Here is a 22,951-nt window from a genome sequence, read left to right on the forward strand (position 1 = left end):
CATGGGGCCTCTTTGTAACTGTCGAGGAACCCCTTTCACTTTTTGTTCTGTGGGCCTTCCCAGGTCCTTTCTCTGTTGATATTCACACCATCTGCCAGCAGCAGAGGACAGTGCACATAGAGCAACTAGCACAGAGGCATCAGGATCTCCAGGGTCGGGGTCCTCGCCTGCTGCACATGGCATTAAAAACACAGTTTTAACAACTGGTATGCGGCAACCAAAACAGATTTTTTGCAGCTATCCAGGGACCCAGCTACTGCAGTCTCACCCCTTGTTTTCAGTGGTACGTCCTGCTAAGTCCCCCCACCACCCAATAGAAGTGGCTGTAAAGAATCACTCAAGCCGCACTAAGCAGCTGCCTGTGAGTTAGGTCATTTTCCCAGGAGCCACAGAGTGGGCATTGGCAGGACCTCAAAAAGAGGGGACACCATCTGTTCAGCGCCTGAAAAGGTTGGTGACACCTTCTGTGGTACCAACAACTTCTAATTAAGTGGCCAGGAATGCAGTAGCGACTCCAGCGCATGATTGGTGGGCTCGCCTTCGTTATCCTGACGACAACACAGCAGACCCCCGGTCAGTTTCACGCACCTCTCCGTCACATCTGGCCAAGGGCTAATAAAAAATGAGAGAAGAGTGGATACAATAAACCCTTGATGAAGGTGACACGTGACTATAGCGGCAAACAAAAACTATATTAACCTGTGTTTTCTAAGAATGTTTTGTTGTACCACTTAATTGAATGTTGATCAGGAGCATAGAACACCGCATTAGCCCTTCGGTCAATCCCAGCGTGGTTGGTTTCTGTTGTATCATGATGCACTAATTTCATTAATATCCGGATTTAAATGAAATAACAAATGGACTTAACATTCTTCTGATTTCCATCGCCAAATCTGCTGCTCAGAAATGTTACTAATTAGGCTTATTAAGTAATTAAGAAGAGGTCTTAATTATATCTGCGCCACTGGGACCAACACGGCTGTAACCATGAAATGCTGTGCCGCGCTGCTCAGCTTTGTTAGTTTGGATGTCATACAATTTAATTCATTTAACTGTTCTGAATGTGTGTGTGTGTGTGTGTGTTTGCTTTTAAAGAGAAAACAGATTGAGAGAATGCATTTTTAGGCTGCATGAGGCAAATATCTGCCTGACTTGAAATTAGAGAGAGAGAAACCCTCGGCAGCCTGCAACGGCCCATCCTCAAAATGTCAAGTGAATTACCTTGCAAAGAGTTAAAAGTTTAATGAAATATATTGCGTGGAGGCAAATGAGTAGTTTGGCACAGGCAGGGACTTAGTCTCAGGAGAATGGGCACCAAACGGCCCTCTCAGTCTCCACAGCCATCAGTCAAAGTAGCAGCCACCCGTCCCCTTCTCTTACACAAGGAGACTTCTCTGGAAGCCACAATGATCTATACCCCATGACCTCACTCTCAGTGTCCAACATATTTTGATTTGTAGCGCAAGTGTTATTCAAACACAAATTCCAAAGAGGATGAAATTCAGCAGAGAGCTTTTGTTGGACGCACACCAAGGTACAGTCCTTTTAGATGTCTCTGCCCTTGTGGGGAATGAGAGAAAAGGGAGAGGGGGGGGGGGCAACCTTGTGGCTGCACTACAAGCTTGGCATAAGATTCCCTCCTGGGTCCCGAAAGCTTTTCTTACCTTCCGGACAAAGCAAACACTGAACCAGGAGCCTTTGTTCGTCTCTTCAATTGGACAACTTTTTTGATGCCATATCACTAAATGTGATAGAGCAAACAGACACAATCAAAATCACAGTCTGTTTTTGTGTACTTACTGAAGGGTAAAACATCTGCTACATGATTTAGTCAAAGGTTCAGCATTGTTTAGGTTGCAGGTCAGTCGGTGTATCCCATTGTTGTTTTCACTCTGGAAAAGTCTAGATCAAATCCATGAAATGGGTCGTGAACATGCATAAATAGTGACGTGTTTCGGGTTATACAACTCCAAGAACTGAAATCCAAATATTTCTTTTGGGATTTGGGAGAAGTATAGTGATATGAGGAAATATAATTATAAATACATTGTAGTCGTCTGACAGCTACCTATGATCACACACAAAAGAAACTTCCTTTCAGCAGTTCAAAATCATGTTTAAAAGCAATTCTCTAAAAATGAGGAAAAGTCAAAAGCTAAAGAGGGCCTTGGGTATTCCGAACACATCATTAGGTTAAACCAAATTATATTGAATAGTTGTGGTCATCAGTTATAGCTTTGCTTTACAGGACTTTGGTCAACGTGCAATATGGAGGCAGAAATGGAATTTTTAAGTGAAAATGTTGATATGGTGATGTGTACAGTTGATAACTTGTTCTCAGCTTATCATGCTGGTAACACAATTTAACCCTGAGCAAGAATAAAGGAAAGAGAGTTGAGGAGGACGAGTGCGCAGGCGGGTGTGCAACTTTATTTTGAAATGTCTACCCCTCTAGTAAAATATAAAAATTGCTACTTGTACATAAATAATGCATTAGTGGAGGTTTAGAAGAGCACTGCGTCTCTACAACCCCCACCCGTCTTGTAGCACAGTAGGGTGGAGTGTGTGTTTGTGTGTGGGGGGGGGGTTTGGGTGGAGGGGTGCAGCAGGCACCCCTCTGTTTGCCTGCTGCACCCCCCTGCCGGGAGACACGGCACCCCCTGCAGGAGGTGCAGCGCTCCGCTTCCCCTGTCCCTCGGGGCGAGCTGCTGTATGTCACGCACAAACACACACAAACTCGGCTCATTCAGCCCAGTTTATCTGCTGACCCATCAATCAAATCATATCCACGCAAACACACGCACACACACACGCACACACACAAAATTAACATCAACATTTTGCAACTGCGCATAAGCACAACAATACTTTAGGCTTGCAAAGGAAAGAAATGCTTTCGGTGAAGCCATAATCCACTCAAAACAAAAGTTTACAAAGAGGAAGTTAATGCAGAATAAGGCTAAGAGCTCAGAACTGAGACGTCACGCCATTTGTTTGTCTTAATGCACCTATTATGTCTAAATAACACACACAGACCCCTAAAGAGCCCCACTTCTTCTCAATAAGCCAACAATTACCCACACATAGATCTACTTTCCTTTCACAGGAACCAATATCATTGCAAAGCTTCTCTAATATTAAGTGGTAGTGGGATTGTTAAATCGGTGGATGAGCATCTGTAATCTCACACAGATACACACACTTTCCTTCGCTCCTCTGAAACACATGTATATAGACAACAGGCGCAGTCACAAAGTAATTGGCTCTGTAATGAAAAAAGAGGAGGTCTGGATAATTCATTAATCTATCTGGCTGGGGCAGAGACATAAGGCCCGTTTTACAACCCCACCAGGGAGAGAGAGAGAGAGAGAGAGAGAGAGAGAGAGAGAGAGAGAGAGAGAGAGAGAGAGAGAGAGAGAGAGAGAGAGGAGGTGGAGAGAGGAGGTGGAGAGAGAGAAAGGAACCTGCTGACCTGGGACGATCTATAGCTCTGCATGAAATTGAAATGGCTTGAAAGAATGCATTTGGAGTGTTTCACAATCACACATACACACATGCTCTCTTTCCACAAACACAAAAACACATGACAATGCATGCACACCGTCTGAACGTTGATATTTATCAAGCTTTATAAAGCTGACAGAGGAACAAGGTTATTGATCTTTAGTCAATTCCCAGACTAAATGGGAAGAAACCAGACTGTTCACAAGATATTTTCCAAACAGAATTACACTGCTTTATTTACAGTGATGAATGTGAGAACACCTCAAGAAAAGATACAATCTTTTTCCTGAAAAATTAAGCTTTTTATTACTTCAATTGAGTTTGAATGCATCTCACGAGGACTATTGAAGTTTCGTTTACTCGTCATTGTTTATGAGAAGACTGTAGTTAGTTTTGTTGTTAGCTGATGTGTGTTGTCAGGACGTGGCTACGGAGTGAGGACCCAAACGCCAACAACTGTTTAAGGTAAATGTATCAGACAGGTTTCCAACAGACTGAATCAAAAAGGAAGCTGGAGGACTTAAACAGGCTACTGTACACAGTACAGTCTGACACTGGGGCAGGAGACACACAGGGTTTACAGACAAGGAGAAGGTGCAGGTGATCGGACACAGCAGGAAACAATCAGGGACAGGACAGACACTCACAGTGGCAGGAAGTGCAGGGACACAGAGGACACATGAGAAACGACTTCAAAATAAAACAGGGAACTAGAAAAAACCCAACCATCTTTTTTAGAAAAAATGCAGAACAAAGTCAGCTATATTGTATTTAATCTTTTAACTAACCATCTTTTAATTAATTAACAATGACACCTAGATACAACACGTCATGACATGTGTTGCATCCCATTTCATCTTTTTCAAGGGCCCAGAAACCATTTTTGGGAACTTGTGTTTTGACCATAACAGTGATGAAGGGGTAAAGTCAGAGTGAAGTCACCCGTTGGTTTGTAGACTGTCGATGTGAAGCCCCAAGTTTGGCATTTCCAAACAAGAAGTGACATAAGACGGTGGAGTTAAGTGAAACCAAATGCTGAATAAGACATGTTCAGCAACCAAGAAGGTTATAGATCACTTGTATGAAGTGAAAACCCTGTATTTTTGCAACAATGAGTTCAGACCTTGAGGTTGCTGCCTGGTTTTGACAACAGGAACCAGGATCTAAATGTACATTCTTTTCTGTATTTGGCATCTTCTAGGAAATGAAAAATAAAGGTTTTAGTGTCTTTGTTTTTCTTTAATAAGTTTGTTTTGGGTATCAGCACTGCAAGTTAGGTACTGAATCCACACAAGCTGAAACCGTTCAAACGATACACTGCCCTCCTTGTATATCCTGAACACATTGTAAGACATTCTGTGTGACAGTTCAGGATCACCCAAATACCTCAGCCTGGGATTGGACTGTAATGGTTTGTGTAGTTGTATCGAAACAGCTGAACTACTACATCACCCAGATGTGCATCACATTGGGTGCTTTGAGTGCTTAAATATTGCCGCGGTGGAACTAATTGAAACACTTATTTTGTATTTTTGTATGTTTTGATGATTTTGGTTTTTATTATTCTTGTGACGTCTTGCATGTTGGGAAAGTTCTGTTCATACAGCGTAATACAGAAGGTTCTGAAACGTTCTTTGTTTTCACGATGAAAATAGTTTATGGAAGTTGCCAGGGTGCAAAATGATACTTCAGTGCGCAGCAGGAAGATTGTGTTTGTCTTTGACACTCACACTACTTGAATTGGGATTTCCCTCCCGCTCTACACAACTAGTAACGGACCATGACTTTTAAACCAAAGTATGAACTGAACCCTGACTTTTGTGTACTGTTACACCGCTGCTCATGAAGCATGCAAACATCCAAACAAACACATTGGGAACAATCACATAGTCCTGGGAAGACACTCCTCTTTAGAGAACAGTGTCAAGATACACTTCTTGGCTGCGTATATCCTGGCGGAGGAGTGAGACGAGGAGTGTAAGAGAGGAGTGTAGCTTTTCCACAATCCCAGACAGTTTGTCAGAGTCAGGAAGGGATCTTGAGAGTATTCTTACCCCCTTTTTTTACCACAAGCTTGTGTTAGTGACTGTCAGATCTAACAGGATTGGAAAATACAACACACACACACACACTCACGCGCCTCAGCTGAGGAGGGAAGTGGCAGGTACATCACGTCTATGGTAATAGAACAGCAGATGGAACTGGCAGGCACACACAGCACCTTGTGCTTTGACACAAACACACATACTCTTGCATGTGCACGCACGTGATCATACATTACAAAAACGCACTGAAACAAGCGCGGGAGAACAAGCTGCTTTTACCTCACCGTGTCGAAATATCACGTCTGAAAATATACAAACAGCCATAATCCACATGTGTGCCGAACACGATGTGAGTTTGACTTTCTCCTGTAGATCTGTTGAGTGCAGGCCAGCTGTATGTGGCTCCTTCCTCATAAGAAAGAGAGAGGTGTCACAGTGTCAGTCCGAGAAGGTGTTGTCTGTTTCTGTCTCTCCAGGGCATCGTGAGAGCGACGGCGTAGCTACTGGCCCTGATAATCTCAGGGATAAATCATCTTTAGTCACTCCCTAACAGCCTGACAGACAGACAGGCCTAAGTACCTGGGAGGGTGGTACAGGGATACTTTAAAATCTCCGGTGATGACGAGTATTGCTGTGTAGAAAACAGTTAGCCGCCCCAAGCTCCCTCCTACCCTCCCGCCGCCCCTCACACCCCACCCCCTGAGTCTCTGGCTGCCATTTTGGCTGCGTCTCAAGGCGCTATTCCGGCTCAATCTCATGTCACCGTTCTGGCTGTCGTTCAATTCTCACGTTGGCTCCCGTTCAGCCTCCATTCTGGCTCCGGTTCAAGCTCCGCCACAGTGGCTGTGTTTTGGGGGGCTTCATTGTGGCTCTGTTTCAGCAAAGCTCCCCCCCACCCGCCCTTCAGTTTTTGCGCCCCAGGTAGCTGGCCCCCTGCCCAGCCTGCTGATCAGTGGGAGATCCAGGCTCAGGCCTTTTGTTTGGGGTGGCATTTTGCCTTTGTTTTCCCATCTCGCCTGTAATCTAAACACCCAAAACATCTCATGCTTGACAAATCGGCCCTGAGACGAGGGAGCAGCGGAAGACAAACGGCTGGAAGCGGTTCAACCCGAGGCAGGACTGATGGTGTCCGACTGGGCCTGACCTCCCAAAGGTTAAAGACACGTTCACTTACAAAGCAATCAATTACCCAGGCTGTGTGGGCGCTTTTAACCAACCTCCCCTCCTGCCTTGCACACAGCCGGCGTTATTGATGAGGGTCCCAGTGTACAGCACACTCCAACCTGGAGTGTGTATTACATTTCACAATTGAAATAAATCTCAGATTATTGGTGTTACTGCCTACCTGAACACCTCTCATGCTTTATATTGTCCACCCCCCCCCCCACCCTTCTCCCTCCTGCCCCACTCCTTCCTGCCTTCCTCTCTCCCTCCTCTCTGCAGGTTGTTGTAGCAGGTTTATTCTGGTAGTTGGGCTCCGTGGGCCCCGGCAGGCCCCTCAGCTGTTCCGCTGGGTTTGTAATTACCATTTCATTAAGAATGACAGTTTCGGGGGTTGAAGCACCATTTCATCCGGGTCTCGTGGGGAAGGCGCTTGCCAAATTTCCAGTGTGAGTGGCAATTATCTCTCTTCGTGTCTGCAATTCACCATTTTGTACTTAGTGGCTTGACAACGGCTCGGAACGTTTTGCTGGAGTAATAATAGGTCTGGGATATTTACACTGTAGCCCACTCAGGCTTAGCTCTGTGAACAGCCCGATATAAGCTATCAGAAGCGATAGAAACAAAGTAGAAGAAACACCAGACACAGTCACTACACTACTTCTTTGTGTGGAGCCCTGAGAATTGAATCAAAGTTCAGATTATTTTAGTAAAAGGTCATTCTGGGTCGGAGTAACTGCTCATGTGATGATTTTTATTCAACTTTGGATTCAATCACCATGTGTTTCCTTGCTTCTCATAATGTTTTTCTTTTGGCCGGTTGGCCAAAATGACTCATATTCTGAAACGAGCAACTTGGTTGACCTCTAAAATGTGCAAGTTGTTTCCATGCAAGAACGCAGTGTATTGCAATATATCAGCATGCCAAAGAGACTGATTAGAAATCAGTTCAAACTGTGTTTAAGTGAAAATGTCCCCCAGCAGAAACTCAACCACTTCAGTCGTGGCCACTTCATGTCTCATTTATAGCTTGTCATTGTGAGCTTCGTTCTCTTTGGATGTCAACATTTCTATAATTGCCTTCTTGTCACTGAAAGAACATATTGTATATATGCACATATTCATCTGCATGCCAAGGTAAGAGCATAAAGTATATGTGTGGTACATGGTTGTCTGTCAATATAGTTAAAGTTGTTGTTGTGACAGTGTAAGAGACGGGGAACACGATCTATCGTCCTCAATCTAATACGAGGCTTTCTCAGTCTGTGTTGACCAAACTAAGCAAGTGGCTATCTTTGAAAGTTGCAGTATTTTAGTACAAAATCCTCTCTTTCTCTTCCCCAGTCTGAGTAACAGTTTGGGATTTGGATTTTTGCAAACACTGATATTTTATGGCATGGTGACTACGGTACTCCACAAGTAAACCCAAAGTAAAAATAACGAAAAAAGACCTTCTTTGTGACTGACAAACCTGAAGGCGGAGTGAAAGGAAGTGATTTTGTTCAAATGTGTGGATAACAATGTGTTCATAGTGACTAGCACTATGGAGCAAAAGTGACAGAAATGAAATTTAGCAAATGGAAAGAAGAAAATGAATTTGAGAAAGAAGTTTAAATTCTGCTTACTTCTTCAGCAACCACACGGCTATCACTGCACAAAGTGTGTGCGAATTTCAGATTGCCAGTTACGGAAACGTGCAGAAATTGTTAAGACCCGATGCTGCATTGTCGGCACGCCTGCCGAAGTGTACTGGCAGCTTAAGCAGGTCGGGAGTGAGCACAGCCTGAAAGGAATACAGCAAGGTTCCAAGTGGTTGTAGTCCAGAGAGGAAGGTCAATGGATATCTAGGAAATTCACAAATATAACTTCATATACCAATCACTAAACCCATGACGTGTATGATGCCTTCCGGCCACGCTGAGGACATCAAACTGGAACAAACTCACGAGTACCATCACATGCATGCCGTCAGAAAAATACATGAGAAAAGGTATCAAACTAAATCAAAAGCGGTCATTCTTCTAGTCTTTTTTCTTCTTCCTCTCCACCCCCTGCCTCAGTGTAGACCCTCAGCTCAAAGACAACACAGCTGAGCACAAAACAAATACAGTTTGTCGGCTATGCTACACCCCGGTATCATGCACCACCTCAGGCAATGCGACAAATATGGCTGGACATATTTGCCAGTATCTGGTGGTGTTTTGTAGGAGAGGACACACATTGTTGTTATAAATACCCTTCTCCCAATTAGTGGCTTTCCTTTTGGTTTTGTGTAAAGTTTGTTCCCAACTGACTGGTAAAATAATTAAAATGTGAATGAATTATTTCAATTTACTGTAGTAGAAATCCCATGTGCAGCCAAACTTTTTAAAGAAGAATTTGAAAGTGTAAATTACAGCTGTAGTGATTTGAAACCAATGATATTTTAGATATTTACCAATCAGACTTGATTTTTACCAGGACTTTATACATGCTGAGCAGCAAAGGGCTCGAACACAAAGAGGGGGAACTTGTGAGCCCCACTGCTGAAGCCATGATTGTCCAATATAGAAGATATTTTATTATCACACTGAGGATTTTGGCCACCATTTCTTCCGGTGTAGGAGCTCTAAGAAGAGATATGCATGTGTACAGCAAATGAGAGACAAGAAGTGCGTGAGCCCTTTTAAGTGTGTGTCTGTCTATGTGTTTACTCCTCCCCCTCAAGAACAAAAAAAAATAAAAAATCAGGCGTCCGCTGAGCTGAGTTATAGTGACATGACTCACGCGATGTCTACTACGAGTGACGACTGCAGCTCTTTTAATTGCATGTCTGCTCTGAATGATGGGACACTTAATTCCAACACATTCCACACAATTGCTTTTCACACTGGCAGAGGCCTGGGGAGGCAGAGGAGGCTTTCTGTGGCCATATGGAGAGGGAGGCTGAGCCCAGGCTGAGTGATCGGGAGCTTCCCGCCTCATCCTTGCACCAGACTGGCTGCTACACTGTACCGGAGCTGCAGACGGGTACCATGAAGCAGTACGACTAATGAAACACGTCCCATACACACACACGCACACGCACACACGTGTGTGTGTATACAACTGGGATGTGGTCAGCTTTAATTTAGCTTTAGTCTCTATAACACACTCCTAACAAGCACACAGACAATCAGTAGAGACACACGTACATATGCACACAAACAAGCTCACAGACACTTGCAGTCTCGTACATAGAAAAATACAAACACACAAAAAAAAAAACACATTCATACATGGTCCCTATCACATAAGCACAATGAGACACACTCATGCCTGGTCTCACACACACTGAGATATGTTCACTGAGAAGCGCTTGAGAAATTCACATATATCTTCTCAAATACCCCCCCCCCCCCCTACACACACACACACACACACACAGTCAGCTGCATGAAGTGTGTTAACAGTGCTGTCAGCTCATGGTAGCACCATCCGGCTCCCTGCTGTCCTGTGAATGGGTCACTACTCCTTCATCTCTCTTATCTCTCGGTCAAGTCGCCTGCTTTCTGTTGAGTCTGGACTCAGAATCGTGCTCTGGTGCTACAGCATAGCCGGATAGCGCAGTAACGCTCCAACCCCGGCTTCTGTGATATTGGACTCTCAGTGGCTGACTGGTCATGTGGTAAAACCAAACATACTGAACCAGCGTGTCCTTGGATCTAGCACACTGCTCAGCACATGTCTTCTACTCTGAAGTAATGTGGTGAGTCCACAGCCAAACTAATTCTCAGGGTGGGGGGGGAACGTTTGATAAATGTCAAGTGTTTCAGCAGTTATCATTAAGTAGAGGTAATAATTAGCCAGGGGGTGGAGTCAGAACAATGGCTTTGCTGCTGATAGAAATGTCTCAGATCAAGTGTTTTTACTTAAATAAGTCTTTGAATATATATACAGTCCTTGATTTTAATAGTGACTCATTACATACTTCCAATTGCATTAAGTCTACTTCATTGTTCACATATCATTATAATGCAGTATTTCTGTTTAGCATATTGGCATGTTATTATTTAAAATGCTGTTGTGCAAAATACCATGAAGAGTAATTCAATTTGTACATTTTGTAATCGTAATAACTCACAAACCAAATCGTCTATTAGACAAATAATAGATGAAAAGTCCACCGAACATCAAAGTCAGTAGGATTCATCCTCTGGGAGTGTGAATATCTAAACACAATTTTATAGCAACCCATCAAATGGCTTTTTGCAATATTTCAGACTAGACCAAAGTGGTGGATTAAAAAGTCTGAGCTTAAAACTTTAAAGCAAGACAACGACAAGATAATTCAATAATCCTTTCAACTATAAATGTTGCTTTTATTATCTTGTTTTCTTGTTCACAGATAAATAGACAAATATTGCCGCAAAACACAGACCTTGTAATTGTTTGGTGTTAAAAAAGGTTCAACCTGTAGTGATAACTGTCATGTTCCTCTGTTTTCTGATTCAAGCACTTGCAGTTCCTGGTGTTTCTGCACCTGTCAGTCAAACACTGTGTCTATCACTGGCATGTTCCTGTGTGCTACAAGAGGAGCTTTTCTGGGGAAAGCCCAACCAGACACTGCTAGTTCAGAACTGCAAATATTAAAGCTTGCTTGATTTATATATTTATCAAAATCAATCTTTCACTCTAAAATCGTGCTGATTATAACTTGAAACATACTGAACTAATGCAAACACGCTGGTATTGGCCTCAGATGTAACGGTTAAACGTCGGCTCCAAGAACACTCGGGAGTACAGTTTATTGATGTGAACCTGGAAATACCCTGGACCCCACAGACCCCAACAGGCCTCTGTGCATGCAAAGTATGGAGCGAGAGAGAGACATATAGTATATATGGGGAAAGACAGCAAGCCTGCTAATGCACTTAGTAGCCAGGCCTCGTTTAAGAAAAGCCCTTAATGACTTTAATTGATCTTTATTAGCTTCAATTAGAGAGGGACACTGGGGGGAAACAAGGTTGTGATTCCTGCAGACAGATCACAGGAGGTGAGGGGATAGAGAGAGAGAGAGAGAGAGAGAGAGAGAGAGAGAGAGAGAGAGAGAGAGAGAGAGAGAGAGAGAGAGAGAGAGAGAGAGAGAGAGAGAGAGAGAGATGTAATTGATTGAAAAAACATTTTCCGAAAAATTGTGCTCCTTTTGTTTGTTACATTCAGTCTTTTGAGTTCCCCGAAGTTTTGTTCACCTGCCATCTCGTCATACCAAAGGAACTCAATAATAAAGATCCTTTATTTTAAGCTTCGCCAGTGGTTTCCATCGGGAAGTGTTGGTCCTACTTTTGGATAAAAGCAGATTTGGATAAGTGCATTTTGATCATATGAAATGTTTACACAGCCAACGGGCATACTGAGCCTTCCGAAAATCTGTAAGCTTGGGCGTAATGTCGGTCCCCAGATCTCGCAAGAGTTTGTCACTGAGACAAGGAAAAGTCTTGAACAAAGTTAATTTCCTCCAGATGTATCCATCTGAAAAAATCAATTTCAGTTTAAAAATGTTCAGACGATATGTGGCTCGTGAAAAATGGGTCCAATATTTTCTCTGGTGTCACTGTGAACAAAAATGTCCATGAGCATACAGAAACCGACCGAAGGTCAGTGTGCACATTGCTAACTAGCGCACAGCTAACGTCTGTACAGTTGGTGCACAGGCTGTTGAGAAAAAGCCTCCTTCAGGCTGCAATACATTTCATGCAGGGTGTTTTTCCTTTAGGCCTGAAGCATCAAGATGAAGTGAGTGTCGTTCTACATTGTGTGGTTGCTCAGTGGACAGCTTGGTCCACTTGGAAGAGGACTGAGACCCCTGTTGTGGTCTCATTCTGGTGAGACCGCAACAGGGGTCTCAGTCCGTTGGTCACAGTGGCAGTACACAAACTTTTTATGCCACTGTACCCAAGAGAGACGCTTTTGTGTGCGTGTGTGTGTGTGTGTGTGTGTGTGTGTGTGTGTGTGTGTGTTATTTGTACTGTTATGTGTCTCAACATTGACTTCAAGGACGCACAAAGCACCACAGGGTTAGTAAATATTCTGAATCTGAGAAGTGCTCTAACTTAAATAATGTTGTAAAAAATATCGGACGACATGCAGACTATTCTTCCCTCTGGTCCAGATGGACTGCTGTTATTTATAATATTTGGTCTCTTATTGTATAGTTTTATCTGACTTTTCACTAGTTTGCTTCTGTAAAATTCTTCATTGTATCACAGTTTGCAAGTTACCCTTTCCACACTTAAAAAGATGGACAAAGCAATTAGATAGCGGCGAGCCAGTAGTGGAGTGGAAACGTCTGTCTCCATCCCAACACCAACCCTTCAGTCCCCTCATCCAGCCTTCATCCATCCCTTCCTCTTCCTGGCACTGTGTTTGTGTTTCTAGGGGGAGCTGGCTGACCTCTGACCCCGGGCTAATGAGAGCGATAACGAGGATTAAAAGGGGGTGACTGGAAGGTGTCTGAGAGTGGGGTTTAAACAATTACACTGGGCTGCCAACATGCCTTTCTTCATGACTCAGGAAATTACAGTCTCCCTCTCTCTCCCTCTCTCTCCCTCTCCCCCTCACACTCTTTCAGCCGGCACACAAAAGAAAAGGCTTATGGAAAATAATAAATTATCTCAGGGCCACGTTAACTTGGATGTAAATCGCCGGGCAATTATGTTTTAATAGCCCTTTAAGAGAATGAGTAATTGGGCTGACACTACTGGGGTTGATCAGGCTCACCCGTCTCTCTGCCTTTGTGCCCAATGGAAGCGAGCTGGAGGTCTGTGTGTCGGTCAGCTGCAGGATGACTGTGCTCGCGATGGGGATATCAGGGAATCTGGGTGACTATATCATCATGCTGAAATTTGAACTTTGCCACGGTAAAGTTGGTACTGTCATTATACTAACCAATTATGTATCTATTTAGGCCAAATTAAACTTTGCAGTGCACAGTGGTGTAGTAGATAGCACTGACGCCTCACAGCAAGGGGAGCCAGGGTTTGGATCCCGGTCTGAGGAGAGGTCTGTGTGGGTTCTCGCCGGGTTTCACTGCTTCCTCCCACAGTCCAAAGACATGCAGCTCAGGTTAATTGGACTCTAAATGCCTGTAGGTGTGAATGTGAGTGTGAATGGTTGTCTGTCTCTATGTCTGGACGGGCGACTTGTCCAGGGTGAACTCCGCCTTCGTCCATTGACAGCTGGGATCGGCCCCAGCGCCCTGCGACCCGAAACAGGCTAAGCGGTTCGGATAATGGATGGATGGATGGAGAGTATGTTTAGCTGATCACAACACACATAACATGTATATATTTTAACTCAGAATGTTGCAGAAGGTTTTAAATCTTAAAGACATGATGCCACTGACCGCGTTGAAATCGAGAATAAAAGAAATAGAGGCAGGTTCCCTAAAATGTAAATGTTTCTTAAATTGACTGTTTTAACTTGTCTTGTTCTGTGGTTTCTGTCTGTAACTATGTGTTTTTTCTGCTCCTGCCTGTCTTGGCCAAACTTTTTTTTAAAATAAAACACTGTTAACGCTGTGCCTTGCTTTTGATGGCTATTATAGCCATAATATTCCAGAAATCCCGCCTTATAAAACCACGACCGGACATATGTTTACATACATAGACTAGATTTGTCATCGCTTGAAAATAAGTAAAATTAAGAAGTGGTCAAAAAAGTTGTATACTGGTCATATTCAGAACAGAGAGCTATTATACCGCGAGGAAGTATATGTTGAAATTTGACAAAAAGTGTATCAGAATAAAGTCTCAGTGGAGGCAAGCCCAATAAGTTGCTTTATATAAGTTCATATTTTTGTGGTCTTGGCAACATATATCAAAGGTTACATAATATTTGGCTATTCAATATTCCAATAATGAATTCATTTATTAATTTTGCATATTTCCCAACAGATATTTTGTCTGTTGATAATTTCTTCTACCAAACAACTACATGTGATATTGGAAGCATATTCTGGCTCACAAAAACCATGAGTTAGAGGTATTAATTTGTTCTAAAAGTATCTTAAAGGGAGAATTAGGTGTCTGTTGTCTACGTCACATGTGGGTGAACAGACATGCTTGTGTCATGGGTTGTTCATTATTTAAAACTAAGTAAGAACACAAATATTGTCGACCCTCACAGGTACTGCATCGAGCATGGAGAATATGCTCAAATCATAACAAGGCACACTCAAACATGCAGCAACAGCTGTCAGTGTGCTGACATTATGCTCAATGTAGGGCTTTTATTTGACATTCAAAGATTTTATTGAGGTTTTGAAATGACGCTTTGAACGTCTGCCGTCATATTTGAAGTCATGATTAAAATTATTATTGTGATTATACAAACTAATTGATGGTGCTGTTACAAGGCCGCTCTGTTAAACCCTGTTCAAATCCCCCTTTGTATTTTTTGACCGTTGTGAAAACATTATTTTTGAAAGGCTAAATACCAAAAATATATGGATTGAGATCTGCGTCACTTGATGTGTGTGCGTGTGTGTGTGTGTGTGTGTGTGTGTGTGTGTGTGTGTGAAAGACTGAGGAGGTGGGCTTGAATCGCAATGTTTCTGTAATTTACTGATAATAATAATTTGAATGTCAAAGTTGTGAATGACGCTAAAGCTTCAAACTAACCAGCACGGCCTCACTGCTGGTCAAAATAACGCACAACTGTTGCAGTCCATCCCAACTCCCCCGCTACTTGTTCTTTCTTTCTGATCTTCAAGTTCTGTATAATCACAAAGGTGGTGTCGTTGGAAAGGAATTCATATGTGCAGACATTAAATGCAATCTGAAATATTTTGTGCAGCCCTGCATTAATGCCTTGAAAAGATTACTAGCATTGATCAAAATCTGCGTCACCGTTTAATTATTGACTATATTATTATATTGTTAACTTTGACAGCCCTGCTACAAATACTTGAATCTGTTCAGAACACATTTCTGTTCAAATCTGAGTCATGTATTTTCTATATATTTACAGCCCCATTAAATAGGCATACAAATAAAATGTTGCACATCATTCTATTTTATAGTATCAACAACAAAATATATACATGACTAACACCCACACCCACACACACACACACACACACAGACAAGAGGTGAGCATGACCCCTGGCTAGCTGCCTTTGACCTCTGACCTGGGCTGTGACCTGTGGATGATCGTGTGTGTCTTGATTTGGCCACCATGGGGAGAAATGGAGGCAGGATCGATGTGAGAAGGAAAGAGATCACAACAGGCCAAACCTGGTGAGTCGAAAACCAACAAATGAGACGAGAACAACATAAACAGCGGGGAGAGGAGGAGAGGAGAAAAAAAAATAAAGAAAAACAAGAGCGGAAGAAGAAGATAAAAAAAGGAGAAATAGTGGTAGAGATCTGAGGCTCGACAGAGTCTGACACACGAGAAGGAAATAATCAACAACAAAAAAACGGCAGGATGTTGGACCTTACTGCAATGAACAAGCAAATGGTGGGATAAACCTATATTTATCTCCTCTACTTTCATCTTGGGCGGAAGACAAACGGGGTAAGAAACTGATCAGATGAGCATCTGTTAGGCTTGGCAACAGTCACAAGTCTGCAGAGACGGTTTTTAAACCCCATTTTTCAATCTGCTCTCCATTACTGTCAACGCCGTGCAGGCACTTAAAGGACTGTTCCACAGTAAAAGAGGAAAAGGAGAGCGATATATGCAAATGCAGGCGACTGCACCTCACCCCGTTAGTGGTCCCTTTTAGATGGAGGCTCTATAATTCCTGCAGCCACAGTAAGTGCTTGACACTTACAATTTCTGCAGCGACTCTCTACAGAAGTAATGGAGTAAAACACTAAAATGTTTCTTTCTCTTTGATAATAGCTGCTGTTATTTAAAAGTTAAAGGGTTATCTATATCTTATAGCTGCACTATCCTCAGTATATCATCAAATATGTGCTCATCATGGTTCATACTGAGACAAATCTTTTAGCATGGCGAGCGAGGGTAGGACACTAAGGATGGGAACGTCTTTCCGTTAGTTGCCCCGTTAGTGGATCGGACTAATCAATATTCTTATGTAGGATGAACAACACACACGTGCACATCCTCTAAGGGCCACTGGAGTTCAGACTGAAGGACTGCAGCGATGGATTATTAAACTATTAGTTTATCAGGCATAAGTTAAAAAACTTGATCTGCTTACATTGTCCAACAAACTGTCCAAACCCGAATGATATTCAGGCTACGATCAAAGAAGACGTAGTGGACCTAGAAAAGTTGAATCCAGAGGACGCAATCATCAAAGTCCACTTTGAGAAATACATTCATTACTTCTCCTTTTTGAGCATCACCACTGTCTTTCCTAGGTTCCCCTGCACATATTGTATTTGACTTTGTGTTTGTTTTTGTTTATATTCAGTCTTAACAAACTTGTGAAAAAAGATTTTGGCGAGACTCATCTGGCTAACTAAGAGTGTAATATCTGTAGCATTTTTAACCCTAAACATTTTATGGACATACTTGTATTTACAATGCATGTAATGCTTCACTTTGAAGACAGAAACATGACAATTAAGCTCAGTGGAAAGTTTCTCTCCCAGGAAACAAAAGTGTGACGTTCTTGACAGTTTACAAAACACTTCAATTGGAAACTGAATCGTAATTATTTTGTTTATTGTTGGTTATTGGTGCCTTTTATAGACATTTAGAATTCTCTCTCTCTCTCTCTCTCTCTCACTCTCTCTCTCTCTCTCTCTCTCTGTCTCTGTCTCTCTATTGAAATGAAACTGTTAAATGTTGAAAAGGTAATATAAGTTAATTTAATTTAATTTAATCGGAATTCAATTATTTACTTGCAGATAGGCACAAGTAGTTTATAATACTAACCCATTTATTTTTATTATTTATTTGTTTACTTTGAACCTTCGACTTCTTTTACCTGGAGCATCTCCTGAAGGAACTTTTCTTGGACATTTTCTTTCCGCCACACTGCTACATACCGCTGCTTACGAAACATATTAGCTGTTGCAAATTAGCGGCATGCGATGCTAATATCTGAGCATTTGGCATCATGGTGATTTATATAGATAATAGAAAATAACACTTCAAGAGAGTGCAACTTTGTGTTGATTTAGACATTCACAAAAGGAACATTCACCATATTCGAGTGGATCATACTGATACTTGCACCTGCTGAAATGTGCATCTATCTTTCTAAGTGTGTTAGTGTGTCTCTGTGTATCCCCCTTTCTCTCGCTGCCATCTTCTCTGTGTTCCTCACTGAAGCGCTTTTATTCCCTCCTGAGCGGCTCCGTCACCCGTGTCGCCGGGGGACAAGGAGAACGTGGCGTTTTCCCTGGATCAGAAATTTACGAGCAATTAAAAGTCGGCGGACGCGCAGCATCCATCAGCGCTGCGTGCTGCTGCCAGGCTGGGTGAGGGGGACTCGCCGTAAACCACAGGCTATATACTTTTATATCTGTTTTCCCTCCAAAGAGGGAAGGTTATGACAAAATTATGTTTTACTGTCCCCGGTTTCTGGCGCGATGTAGACATCTTTCACTGAACAGGCTCGTTGGAGGTCAGAGCCCCTGGAAAGGAGGCAGGGAGAGAGCAGTGTGTGCGTGTTTGTCTGTGTGTGTACAAATGTGTGTTGTGTTTTTTACCCGGTGACAGGAGCCTTTAACACAATAGGAATAACATAGTATGTGCTCCTCTGGTCGATCAGTTACCGAGGGAAGAGTGACCTAATTACTCTGTTGTTTATTACTGCAGAGCTCTGATTTATTTCTCTATGCTGATGTAATTTCAACGACTGAGTATTTCTTCCTCCTCAATAGAGGCAGCAAGACACACTTTTTTTGTATCAGTACACAAACACACACACACTTAAGCACAATGATCCATTGCGACAAACCTAATACACAAAATAAATAAAAAATGTGCAAACCCTCATACATCAACGCAGTCACTCTTTCTCTTTCTGTGGCTCCTCGTGACAGGCCCACAGTCATTTGCATCCTTAATTGTGTTGTAATGTACTTTTAATTTGAAAATGGAGGCAATTAATTATTTTGATATGGAACAAAATGCCGCAAATGTAAACATTCTAATAGTTCTCTGTGAACAGAGTATCATTTTTCAAAAGAGGGATTGAATGTTATCTCATTCTTTAATGCCAGACAAGTTTTTTTTGAGGGGGTGGGGTTTAAGATACCGTTTTACCACTCATGAATTCTCCTTGATATTTACTTTGTCTTTGCACAGAGGGCAGCGGTCCTTTGATCTACTCCACCGCTGTTATTTTCTATCTCAATCTCCCACAGGATAATTACTGTAGTTGCACCTATGCTATCAGAAGAGATTAAATGAAATTAAGCCTGTTTGGACATCCTGCTTCTCCTCTGCACGCCATCCCTCCGGCGCAAGCCGCCAACACCAGACTCAACACTTTCTATTTCTGGGTCAGAGAGGCTTCAAGTGGAGATGTGAATCGCAGATTAATTATTTTTTTTTTCTCCCTCCGTCAACCATGTGATCAATAGGTGTCAGTGTTCAAAGGATAGCGAGCATCGCTGGAGGAGAGCAGGGTAGGGGGGGATCCATTTGTACGGGCTCTGGAAAAAACTGACACTTTCGCTCCCTCAACCTGATAAACTCGCCACAGAAAAGGAACAGGATGGATGCTTGTTGTTGTTGTTTTTTCCTCTTTTCCCCCACTTCCATCTCCTCCCCCCTTCCTTCCCTTTCTGTGCTCTCTCACACACACATTTTCTGTCCTCCTATATCTCTAAACCCCCACGCAGCCACCACCCCTCACCCATATCTCTTTCACTCTCTCCCTTCTGATTCTCCTGAGGGTGCTGGGAGCTCGCTGACATCACAGCCGGCCTGGCAACAGCCTATAAATTATGAGAGACAAGTCTTTGGACCAATAAAAGCACCACCATATTTCATGCACAGTAAATCTGATTGCAGATTGCTCTGGCGTGTGGCGGCTGACATGTTTATTGTCGTCATGGCGGTGGGAGCTGAGGCTGAAGGGGGGCTAGTGGGGGGGGCAGGTTGCGCCCCAACATCAGAGTTTCTAAAGCTCCCAGTCTATATGGAGGTCAAACAGATGGGAACTCTGGGATGCAGGCGACCCCTTCCACCCCACCCAACATCCCCCCAAATCCCCAAACACACACACGCACACATAAACATACATTCACACACATCAATGCCAACTCCGCCACCATCTATACGGCAGCTATGTTTCCTTCAGCTTTTACAAAGCCGGCAACGGCTTCTTTCACTGCAACCATCTGTCCCCAATCCGCACATGCACCCTGTGGCACTTTTAAAGAGGTTCGACTCAATATCTCCATGTGTAACTTTAGAAAAATAAGTGACACATTATTTCTCTTACAAATGTAGATTATAATAAATAAGAGAATTGGCCTTTGTTTCTGTAGTCTGCATTGGTCTGCTATTCCCAGTATTAATGGAGGCTAGTGTTAGTAAACCTTAGCTAACTGGTAAATGTGATGCTGAAGAAGAATCGCGGGTTAGTTTGCCCACTAGACTATTTTCTACATAAAAAAAGAGAGGGGCGGGAAAGCAGCATGTAGAGCCGACATATTGAGGATATATTTGGACCAAAGAAGAGTTACTGATCGTTAGAACAGTGGAAAGACTAACAAAACGTGTTTTGTAAGTTTTGAGTTATGAGTTAATAAGGCAATAAAGTGTGGTGTCGGAGATACACTTGAATTCACAGGGTTTATGGTTGTATATTACGATTTTGTGCAAGGCAAAATTTCCATTTTTTAAATTTTTTTTATGTTGCTAAATCGCCACTCGAGCGCAATGCATCCTGGTACATGTAGGCACAGCAGGTAAGGCTCGGCAGGAGAGATTAGCTTTCTCTGTCCATATAGCACGCCGTGGGGAATTATTTCTTTAGTGAACCACTTTTACCATCAGCACTGATTGGACATCCAAAATTCGTTGTGATTCTGATATTATTGGACATGTTGGCTATACACCTGTAGTCTTTCATTAGTGTCCCACAGAAACATCTATTGTGTTGTGACTTTGTACTATTGTCCTTTGTGAATTGCAGCTTTTGTTTTCAAGCAGCAGGCTTTTGCTTTTCCAAGCATTTTAGTGCTGCTTTTGCACTCTGTTTTAAAATAAATAATTACTTGTGTGTTTTCCTTCAGTTTTCTCGAAATGAAATTTGAATGTGTTGTTGCCACTCTTTTGTCTATCTAGTTTACAATTCTGCCTGTCTTCTGATGTTTACTATTGTTCCTTTTTCTTTTTTTTTCCAAACAAACATGAAACAATAATTTAAAAAAATGTGTCTGCCCGAGGACTTTAGGGAAAAACAAAGGTGCCTTAAAAAACTGGCTAAATTAAGAGTAAGTCAACATAAAGAAAAGTGTGCAAACAAAATATTGAATCATCTGATTCAACTAGCAAACAACCAACTCTCTCTTACCTCCCACTATAACCAATAAGCATCGAGTGTTATCTTCAATTTTCTTAAACATGGATCCTCTTGTTACAGATATCACATCTAATCTTTAATATGTTCTAACAACCTCATTGATGGCAAGTGACCCCGTGCTCATTGCACTGTCTCGTCCATCCGTCCTTCCCCATGCAATAAACCATTCTTCATAATTAGCGTGGCCGCTGCAGTATGATCTGGGCATTACAAGTCCTCAGCCACAGCCCCTAAATGGACAGATTTCAACAGACGCCCGCTGGTGTGATCGGCATCATTATATTTTAATTAATCCATTCTTCTCACAGCAACACAGTAATTACAATCTATTTTACGATGTGGCGTGCTGCGAAAGAGGGGATGGAAGGAAAGACGGCGAGAGGGAGTAACAGTCAGAGAGGAAGGACGGGAAAAGAAACCACAGAGAGAGGTTAGGACAGTGAGTCAGAGTCAGGATGAGGAGAGTTTTGAAGGGGAGAGAGACAGAGAGCAGTGGAAAAACATTACAAACGCTATGACTGATTAGCGATATGTCATCGCCCGGCTGACATTGTAAAAGCATTGTAAAAGCATTGTAAAAGCGTTTATACGATGTCTGGAGGAGCACGTGGCTCTCTCCCGCCCTCCAAGATTCACGCTTCATACAGTCAGAGGCAGAAGCTCCATTTCCTCCAGCGTCTGTCTATATAAATCAGAGCAGGTACGGACACTCAGACGCGCTGTGGGTGTGATAATAACATTAGAGGATTACAATGACACTCCTCCCCGGACAAGATCACCTGTCTCAACTGTCATAAAACAGCTGCTTTTTGTGGTTGAAACGCTTTATACAAGAAGAGTGTGTAGGTGTGTGTGTGTGTGCACATGAAAGTGGTGTGTGTGAACCTGGCAAATACAGCAGGGAACAAGTGGAAGATGACTTGTAATGGGTAACACCTGATTGTAATACATCAAACTGTTGAAAATGACCTTACTTAAATTCAATATACTATCTTTAACAAGCAGCTTAAGAGTTTTGTGTTACAAAGGTTCAAACGTCAACTGTTAATGTATTAAAGGTAAAATATGTAACTTTTACGCATTTACAATTTCTAAAAACAACTCGACCTTTATTGTATATTTTATTGCTATTCAACAATTTTCAAACGGAGAGACATCTGTAATTTTACACTCTTTTTCATTTGGTCACCTGTCAATGGCGTCACAATTCCTTTGTGCATGTGTCAGCGCTGTGGTTGTCTGCAAGAAGCTGCCTTGAATAGATATTTTGTGATAAACCTTTTAGGTGTATTATTATACGGTTCTATATTTTAACCAGGTGAATGTGATTTATCAGAGAAACAAACAAATTAAACATTAGTGTCAACTCGTCACTCATTGATTAATGGTAAGAATTAGATAACACAAATTTCTTATCTTAGCGAAACAATATTGGAACGGGGGGCAGCTAGGCCAACAAAATATGGTTTCACAGGGGGTTATGTGCCAGACGATTTATTGGCAAATATGTTTGATATTAAGAGTTTTAGAGTTGGTAGTAGGTGGTAGATTTTTTACTTCTTGACAGACCAACTGTTTCCCTTGTTAACAGTCCGTATACGAAGCACTCAGCAGTTGCGGGCTGTAGCCTTATACTTACTGGACACACATGAGAGTGATAAAAAAAAAAAAATTACCAAAATGCCACAACAATTGCTTCAAGGAGACAACCAAAATAGATTGGCACATGTTGCTTGGATAGTCATAGAAACAAGTAATC

General features: G+C 42.4%; 1 protein-coding gene across 2 annotated transcripts in view; it reads right to left on the reverse strand.

Annotated features, from left to right (window-relative positions):
- Positions 1 to 22,951, reverse strand: part of LOC137780738 (proprotein convertase subtilisin/kexin type 4-like) — a 162,589-nt gene that overhangs the window by 29,166 nt on the left and 110,472 nt on the right. The gene's annotated exons all lie outside the window — the stretch shown is intronic.

Source organism: Clinocottus analis, unplaced genomic scaffold (genome assembly GCF_023055335.1).
Source record: "Clinocottus analis isolate CAN_PGR_092001 unplaced genomic scaffold, fCliAna1.0.p SCAF_9, whole genome shotgun sequence".
In the NCBI taxonomy this organism is placed as follows: domain Eukaryota; kingdom Metazoa; phylum Chordata; class Actinopteri; order Perciformes; family Cottidae; genus Clinocottus; species Clinocottus analis.